Source organism: Stegodyphus dumicola, chromosome 7, assembly GCF_044657685.1.
Source record: "Stegodyphus dumicola isolate Sdum_Otavi_A_Nest chromosome 7, ASM4465768v1".
In the NCBI taxonomy this organism is placed as follows: Eukaryota; Metazoa; Arthropoda; class Arachnida; order Araneae; family Eresidae; genus Stegodyphus; species Stegodyphus dumicola.
The window spans coordinates 199860070-199870490 of NC_140774.1; positions in this window are offsets into that span (position 1 = coordinate 199860070).

Genomic DNA, 10421 nt, shown 5'->3' on the forward strand with positions numbered 1-10421 from the left:
TGCAAAAAAGATTTAAAATGGATCCAGAAGAGATTTTTTTCGTGACGTCTGTGCGTATGTACGCATATATGTATCTCGCATAATTCACAAAGGAGTAGTCTCAGAACGTTCACATTTTGTATATAGAATGCTATAACACGTAGTTGTGCACCTCAATTTTTGGCTGTAATCAGCCTTACCAAAAGTATATGAGTGTGTGTATACGTCCACTCAGTTATGTGGTCTTGTGAGCTCAGTTTTCTTTATTCTAGGCAAATTGTGCGTATTTTTGCTTTCAAAATGATTGAATTATGTTGCTCTTAACTCCCGTTTAAGTATTTATGCCTTTAGTTAACCTGTATGCAATAGTTGTAAAATTATCAAGAATTTAAAAGTTATTTAAGTGCGGGTAAGCCTATTTTTTTCATAGCAGCCACGTTTGTTTACATTTGGAACCCTGTGCAGCTTCTCTGCCTTCAGTGTCTTTCTACCGAGTTGGACCAAAAGTAAACTGTTTTGTGCACCGAAAATCTGTCTTCTTGCCCGCTGGCCGAATTGCTTGTTTTCAAGTAAGAACTCTAATTTTAACTGTAAAAAATTGTTTTTTTAATTGTTTTAATTGTATTTGGTGTTTTATTTTTTTTTCCTATATTTTTAATTTTTACTTCCTTGTACGAAGTAAACAGAAAATACCGTAATCGCGAAAAGTTTCCGGTAGCATATTTCAACGAAAATATCCATTTCAACCGCTATCGAATGCAATTTAACGATGTTTTTGCGTGAAATATATTTATATATATATATATATCCACTCTGTTACTTGGCTCAGTGATCTCAGTTTCTTTACTCTTATATGTTTGTAAACTGTGCATTTTTTGCTTTAAAAATGATTGAATTATGTTCTTCTTATCTTCCAGTTAAGGTTTTTATGCCTTTAGTAAATCTGTATGCAATATTTTTAGAATTATCAACAATTTTAAAGTTGTTTAAAGCAAGCCTTTTTTTTATGGCGGCCATTGATTGTTTACATTTGAAACAGCAGGATGGTGGATTTGTTGCCAATCTAGAGAAACTTAGCTTCGTAATAACAAAGATAAGGCCTTCATTTATTATTGCGAATTAAATCATGCTTAATCCTTTCTGGAATTTTTTCGAGAAAATAAGTGTTTAAGATTTACTTCGTAATTTTTAATATAGATATTTTGAGTTTTTAGGTATTTTTACCTTCTCGCGAAGTGAGAACTGAATTAATTGAATGAGAAATACTCAATCGTCTGTGAAAAACTGTTTCTTTTTTTATTTTGTTTGCTTAATTTCTTTTATACATCGTTCTAGATTTATTATAGTATTCGAATAGCATGTGGCAACGATTATATAATGCTTTAAATGATATAAATTTTGTGCATTCTGAGTTTAATATGAACGAAGTATAACGCTGTTATGTAAACCTAGCGCCAGAGTGTCACTTTGGTGAACAAATATGGTGAATTTTAAAGAGTGCATTTATTCTATTGTGGTTTATGCGCTATCGACGAAATAGATTTAATTCAATCCAATAAGTTTAAATGAAATGAAAAATAATAATAATAATAATTTAATATTCCGTACAAGGAAGTCATGTGGTGTACATATCAGATTTTTAATAAAGGTATTTTGAGGTTTTATGTATTTTTGCCATGTCGAGAAGTGAGAACTGAATAAATTGAATGAGAAATATATCTCTAATGAAATTCGAGGAAATAAGTTTAAATGAATTGCAGCAAAAAAAATGTGTTAATTTAGTATTCCGTGCAAGGAAGTAATGGGGTGTGCACATCAGATTTTTTAATGATAAAACAAAAGAGTTCGTCTCTGTTTAATCACGAGAGTACGATGTGGAAATTTGAAGTTTGTAATACATGCAGTTCTATCTCGCTCTTCAGATATGAAATGTGAAAAAAGTAAATAGAAATTTCAGCCTTTTACACTGGAAATCGCAATAAATTTCTATGCGTGTTAAATTAAGGAGTTATTTTTTATTTAGCTTGATATCGTTTAACATTGCGAGAACCTTCTCACCTTCACTGATGCAGAATTTAGAATGCGTTGCACGTATATCATGAGAATAAAAATAATACTGACATTTCGAAACCAACCAAACTAAGTTATCTTTAGTAGACGACTGCAAGTCAGAAACAAACTGGTCTTGACTAAATTCGTCAAAGTATTGTGCAGCTTCTTTTCTTCGGGAAGTGTTGCAAAGTTGCCAGCGCCGGGAACTGAGCTCGAGTTTTTATGCATTGGAACCGGACACCATGCCAACTAGGCCATCTGATCTACGTCATGTTTTTTTTTTTTTTTTTTTTTTTTTTTTTTTTTCTATCGTTCAAGCCAGCTGGCTTCTTACAGGTTGATATTACGTTCGCGCTAAAATGAACCATAGTCTCTGAAGATCTTAAAATTTAAAAATCTGATGTGTACACCACATGACTTTCTTGTACGGAATATTAAATTATACGCATTTTTTCTTGCATTTCGTTTAAACTTATTGGATTGAATTAAATCTACTTCACCGACAGCGCATAAACCACAATAGAATAAATACATTCTTTAAAATTCACTTTGTTTACCATAGCGACAATCTGGCGCTAGATTCACTTAACAGAATTATATATCGTTCATATTATAACTTATAATGCACAAAATTTATATCATTTAAAGAATAGAATTATTTAATCCTTGCCACATGTTCTATTTAAATACTATAATAAGGCTAGAATGATGTATAAAAGAAATTGAGCAAACAAACAAAAAAGAACAGTTTTTCACAGACGATTGAGTATTTCTCATTCAATTAAATCAGTTCTCATTTCGCAAGAAGGCAAAAATACATAAAAACTAAAAATATCTATAATTAAAATTACGAAGTTTATTTCTTTATTTTATTTTAAACGCTTATTTCCTCGAAAAAATTACAGAAAGGATTAAGCATGATTTAATTCGAAATAATAAATGAAGGCGTTATCTTTGCTGTTCCGAAGCTAAGTTTATCTAGATTGGCAACAAATCCAGTCTACTGTTTCAAATGTAAACATTCAATGGCTGCCATAAAAAAAAAAGGCTTAGCACACTTCAACAAATATAAAATTGTTAATAATTCTAAAATTATTGCATATAGATTTACTAAATGCATAAAAACCTTAACCGGAAGATAAAAACAGCATAATTTAATCATGTTTAAAGCAAAAAATGTACAATTTACAAACATATACGAGTAAAGAAACTGTGATGACGGAGTCGGGTAACAGAGTGGATATATATATAAATATATTTATGTACGTTTGATGCGGCCAATTGCAACAAAAATACGAGTTGCACATCTACATGTTATAGCAGTCCTATATACAAAATTTCAACTTTCTGAGGCTACTCGTTTTTGAGTTATGCGAGATACGTACGTACATACGTTCGTTCAGACGCCACGAAAAATTCTCTTCAGAATTAGCTTTAAAGCAGTTTTATAATTTTTTTGGAGGAATAGAGTGTTTTATTCTGTCCATACGTACAGATATTACGCAAAAACATCGTTAAATTGCATTCGATAGCGGTGAAAATAGATATTTTCGTTGAAATATGCTGCCTGAAACTTTTCGCGAATACAATACTTCCTTTTTACTTCGTACAAGGAAGTAAAAAAAGATATCGAAAAAATATCTGAATTTTTCAAATTTTAAATTACATTTAAAGGGGCGTTTATTCAACATTTTGTGTGTTACCTATATTTATTAAATATCATGTTCTCCGCACTTAAACTATAAAATACAGTTCAACAGCAAGATCGCAAAATAATTTTAAGATCAGAGTATCTTTAGAATTTCAGATACAGTCTCGTGCGCTGCAGATAAAAGTGTTTTTTCTGTACAACGTTGCCATGGCTCGCTTCGAAATCGTTGAGTTTGTTAAACAAAATTTCATTAAAGTTTTATGCGATATGAAGTCGATAATAAAACAAATTCCAAATTCGTACTTCCAGATGCCCATATTGGCAGTAGGATTATGTCGTTTAAAACTGGATGGCCATTGTTTTATCACAATGTGAGAAACATACATACATTTGTGCAGATTCCTCATTATTTAATTTCTATTAGATGATAATATTTGGTGTCAACAGTTTGAAAAGTGAAACGGACATTCAGAATGATTCATCGCAAAACGAAAACAATAGTCTCTCTTGTACAAAGCCCTTTTGGACTAATGAAACAAATTCGAAATTCAAAATTTGGGGTTCCAGGTGCCCATGTTTGGATGGAGGTGTACGTTATTCAAAACTGGATGGCTCTAGGTACTTTTGCTTTTTTACAAAATATTCATACATTCATGCAGATTCTTCATTATTTAATTTCTTTAAGTATAATACTTGCCGATAATTCGTGGGGTTATATGTGGAGTGGCTAGCAAGAAATATTAATGAATCCCATGTAATTACGATATTCTGATTGTATGTGAGGTCTTCAAGCACCCTCTGACCCGGAGCAGCAAAATTTAAATATTCAAATTATTAAAAAATCGGGGGTACAATTGGAGGTAAGGCATCAATGGAATTTTAATTGGGTTAAAACCCATATTGGTTGTTTGCGCCATGAGAGGGCGGGTGTCTTAGCAAAGGAGGCAACAATGAGTAATGATATTGAAACTGTCGATGTTCAAGCCTCCAAGAGAAGATTCATTAACATTATGAAGTGAGACATTGTGGATAAATGGCGGACTCAATGGGAAAACTCCGCTAAAAATAACATGTTCATGAAGATTTTTGTTCCTAAGGAAAATATGAATATTAACAATGACATTGACTTGAATCAGTTAATTACAGGTCATAGGAGATTTCCATTTTATCTGAAAAGATTCTACGTTTAAGATATTGATTTATCTAAAGTATGTACAAAAGTAGGAGACAATGTCCACTTTATTACAGAATGTAAGTTTACCAGATGCATTGATGGAGCGAACATAGATTTCATGAAAAAATGGTTTACTTAAGGCAAGAGGAATAGCACATAAGATTATGAAGATTATTAATAACAATAAAGAAGTCATTGGCATTGTGTGATTGTGTGTTTGTATGGTTGTGTGGATGTTTGAATACTAATGTCTCTTTATTTTTACTTCCTTGTACGAAGTAAAAAGGAAGTATTGTAATCGCGAAAAATTTCAGGCAGCACATTTCAACGAAAATATCCATTTTGACCGCTATCGAATGCAATTTAACGATGTTTTTTGCGTGATATCTGTACGTAAGGATAGAATAAAAGACTCTTTTCCTCAAAAAAAAACTATAAAACTGCTTTAGAATGAATTCCGAAGAGAATTTTTCGTGGCGTCTGTACGAATGTCTGTACGTACGTATCTCGCATAACTAAAAAACGAATAGCCTCAGAACGTTGAAATTTTGTATATAGGACTGCTATAACATGTAGATGTGCACCTCGTATTTTGGTTGCAATCGGCCGCACCAAACGTATATAAATATATTTATATATATATCCACTCTGTTACCCGGCTCAGTAATCTCAGTTATGTTTGTAAATTGTGCATTTTTGGCTTTAAAAATGATTGAATTATGTTGTTCTTATCTTCCGGTTAAGGGTTTTATGCCTTTAGTAAATCTGTATGAATATTTTTAGAATTATCAACAATTTTAAAGTTGTTTAAAGCAAGCCTTTTTTTTTTTATGGCGGCCATTGATTGTTTACATTTGAAACAGCAGGATAGTGCATTTGCTGCCAATCTAGAGAAACTTAGCTTCGCAACAACAAAGACAACGCCTTCATTTATTATTGCGAATTAAATCATGCTTAATCCTTTCTGGAATTTTTTCGAGGAAATAAGTGTTTAAGATTTACTTCGTAATTTTTAATACAGATATTTTGAGTTTTTATGTATTTTTGCCTTGTCGCGAAGGGAGAACTGAATTAATTGAATGAGAAATACTCAATCGTCTGTAAAAAACCGTTTCTTTTTTGTTTTGTTTGCTTAATTTCTTTTTTACATCGTTATAGCCTTATTATAGTTTTTGAATAGAACATGTGGCAACGATTAGATAATTCTTTAAATGATATAAATTTTGTGCATTCTGAGTTATAATATGAACGAAATATAATACTGTTAAGTGAACCTAGCGCTAGAGTGTCGTTGTAGTAAGATAGAGTGAATTTTAAAGAATGCATTTATTCTATTGTGGTTTATGCGCTGTCGGCGAAGTAGATAAGTCAATAAGTCCAATAAGTTTAAATGAAATGTAAGAAAAAAATGCGCATAATTTAATATTCCGTACAAGGAAGTCATGTGGTGTACACATCAGATTTTTTCTTTGTTTGTGGTTTTTGTACTGGCGTAGCCCGTATAGGGTCATAGGTCAAACTTTATTTTGCAAGGAGGATCGGGCCGCGCCTTAAGCTCAGAACTAAGCTCATGTGGTGATAATATTTAGTGGCAACAGTTTGAAAAGTGAATCGACGCAAAATGCCGTTTTGAAATTAATAGCCCCTTCTGGGCTAACGCCTTTTGGGCTATAAATTAACGCCTGATTTTTAATCATCTTTACTTAATTAAAATCCTATTTAGGGTTTTATTATTATGCTGCATCGCAGGGGAAATGTGTAGAAATTAATCATATGAAATTCCGTCATTAAAATCAAATTTCCTGAACATCTTTAATTCAATATACCCATTTTGTTGGCTGGTTTCATGAGCATTCTAGCGAGCCGCGTGGAGACACATTATCGCAACCTGTTGACGATTGATGCTGATGCAGTCAGTCAGCATTACTGCATCAGCATTCAGTCGCCTTTTCAGCCATTTCGGCACACATCTAAAAACCGATGACTTCGCATTCTGTTGCCCGCCTTTTTAGACTAAACATCTGCAAAGCGAACCAAAATAAAACTGAACTTCCATTTAAAGTCGAGAAGAAGAATAAAATTAAAACGAAAGGAATAAGAACCCTGCAATCCATTAGCTGTTGTCATTGACCCGAGAGACAAAAAATGAAACGAGCAAGGGTAGAAAAAGATTGGGTGTGTAGCTCGGTAGCAAAAGATTATTTAGAGTTAAGATTTTTAAAAAAAATGTACTGTTCGAAATGATAATAATAATAATACTTAGCTTTCTGTAGTCAGATTTGAGTAACACCCGATCGCTAAAGTTCGTGATATGGCCATTACAATCAGCGCCACCTGCGGCAAGATGGTCGGACGGTGCAAAGTTCTGAAATAAGTTCGCTTCGTTCTTACAGGCAAGAAAAGGAAAGAGTTCCCAACCAAAAATACTGATTATGTTCTATTTTGCTTAAATTTTAGGGGGTCATATAAAAATTAAATAAGCGAGTGTAATTATTATGTAACTCGTAACAAGTCTATTTATGTACACCAGTTTAAGTTTTTGAGCTTTCTCTGTCAGTACACAATCCGTCTACAAATTTTAAGGCTAACTTTTTATACGATATTACAGCAAACCTGCCAAACGATAATCAGCAGCGTTTATTATTATGACATCCGAACTTGCTTTTTTTCTGTTAATATAGACATAATTTTCTACTCAGTTAATCCTTCGCTTTGAAACAGTCGTTCCAATCGTACGAGAATAACATTAAAAAACATTGTGAGGGATCTGTCAGAGATTCTAGGATATATATCTGCTTCCACACCCGCAAAAATAAATAAATAAATAAATAAAGGAAAGAAAAAATATGCAAATAAATTTTTAAAAAAAAAAATGGATTCCATTTTTTAAAACAGATTAAATTTTTAAAAAAGAAAATCTGAAAAGTTTCAGATTTTAAATTACATCCAAAGGGGCGTTTTTTTAACGTTTTGTGTGTTACCGTTATTAATATCATGTTATACCTACTCAAACTATAAAATTCAGTTCAACAGCAATATCGCAAATTGATTCTATCTTTAAAATTTCCAATACACAGTCTCACGCGATGGAGATAGAAATGTTTTTTTGTACAACGTTGCCATTGCTCGCTTTGATATCCTTGAGTGTCTTAATCAAAAACTCGTAAATGCCTTACAAAATATGAAATCGATAACAAATTCCAAATTTCAAATTTGGTCTTCCAGATGCCCCTATTCGCTGTAGGATTACGTCATTAAAAATTGGATGGCTCTAGGTACCGTTGTTTTATCACAGTGCGAGAAACTTTTATGCAGATTCTTCATTATTTAATTTCTTCAAATATTATTCAGGGCGATAATACTGCGTGGCAACAGTTAAGTGAAACGGACATTCAGAATGATTCGACGCAAAATCGCAAAACGAATACAGGAATCCCCGTATTCTGAGCTTTGGACTAAAAAGAAAACTAAATACAGAGAGAATTCATTTTTGACTTTAAAAACGAGTATGACATCATGGCTGGCGTATTCAATTTATATGCATCAAATTCTTATTTTTAATGTATGTAAAGCATAAGATGAATTATTGATTCTTCAAAGATTTATGACTTGTGTGCGAAATTGAACTAATATAAAGACAGTTATTAAATTGGGAATAGAGAAATAGCTTTTAAAAGAAACCAACGCAGGTCACACAAATGTATTAAACGCAGCAACGAATGCACCGAAAATGGTGTGTTGGAGTTATTTCAGTTCGTAAACAGTGGAATCCTTTTGAACATAATCACAGCATGAAAATATCAGTAAATTTAGACAGTGTGTAGAAACTGATGCAGAAAGATCTACACCTTAGAATTCTTTTCTGTTTGGTTTATTTGATTATGGCAAAGCACTCTAGAGCTATCTGCGTAAGGAACGGGATGCCTTCGTGGAGTAATTTCTAAGAGACACTGGCTCATACCCACGTTACACATTGGGAAAAACCACGAACAGACGCCCGTGCGGTCAGCTCGAAATCCTAAGAATCAAACTACCAGTTTCATCAGCGACTTTACCGTTCAGCCTCGAGTGGGCTCTGCGTCGTAGAAACACTGTCGTTAGATCTTTTTTTTTAAACTTAGGTTACTGATGTTTTGCTTTAATTCGAAACCTTTGAAATGTTAGGAGATTTTATGCGATTACTACTATGATGACTGCGAATTTTAAAAAAGCTACCCCGTTTTCTATACAAATGAGCAAAATATGTCATGAATATGGTAAATTTAGCATTATTTGGGATTTTTTTGACAAACTGTTTTCGAGCCAAAGTCTCGGATACATGTGTCTCAGCCGTAGTTAATGGTGGGATACCTATGTCCCGCACGTAGCGATCGACATATTGTAAGCACACCTATTATTCTGGAAAACTTTATTACATGAAACAGATCTACATCGTATGGTACTGCGTACAGCATTCTTTGCATAACTCAACATTACACATTGGGCAACTCATATCTGTTTTTTTTTTCTATGTTTATTTTGTGTATAACGAGCATGGCGGCGTCTTGATTTTCCAGCTATTGGAAGATGATTCTCAACATCCAGGAGATTCTAAGTACTTGTGAACCCAGCTGTCATTTTTTAACTTTTAGTGAGACATATATTCCCCGTTAGTAGTCAAAAGCTTAATTCTTTGGAGGGGCAGGAAAAGGCAATTAACTTTTTTCAGCAAAACTCTTGTTTTATTTACTACATCAGATGTTACATTAACTCCAAGTTTGGAACTATTCATTACCTGGCTGCTTCAGAGAGCTGCCTTAACATGATTTACAGCCCCACTTGGTTGACTGTGTCGGCGGGTCGCCAACCCACCGAACAGCCCTAAGGGACTTCTCATGTTCATGGCCACAATTCATCACACTGAGGGCTGCGCGGGTAGCCGCCCCCCCCTGACGCAACGCTTAAAATCTACACGAGAACGTCCCCACAGCGAAGGCAACAGACACTACATCACCAGTATGGTTCCTGCCAAGCCAGTGCCTGCCATAGGATGGAGCTATGGTTCTAGTCCTGTGAAGTCTGATTATATACCCAAGAAACCGAAGCTGTCAAGACACTAGTCCAGCAAGTGGTCTGGAAGAACCACGGGTCTCCTCCCATTTCCGGTCGTTTCTGAAAATTCCTACCAGTCGATCCCAAGGAATGTGTTATCCAGCGTCATTAGCCTATGTCAACTGAGACCTGAGCCTCAATGAAATCATTTGCAACAGTTACACATATTTTGTCCAAAACACGTAAAAAAAAAATGACTCCTGGTGCTTAGTGTCAGTGTATATTCGGTTTATTGTTTGAATGCTATAGGTACTACTTGTAACATGCTTTCTTTAGGGTCTTTTATGACTATGTTACTTATGTTCTTGTGTTCTTGAAGGCCTTGTATGCCACTGTAAACTTATTCTGCTTAGTCATAATAAATAGCTTCTGGAGGCAGGGGCTTTAAACCGTGTAAGGCAGACATCATGTCAGCTAGGTAATGGAGCCCCTGTTCTCTGGTTAACAGTGACTACCGCCCACAGAACACATCCT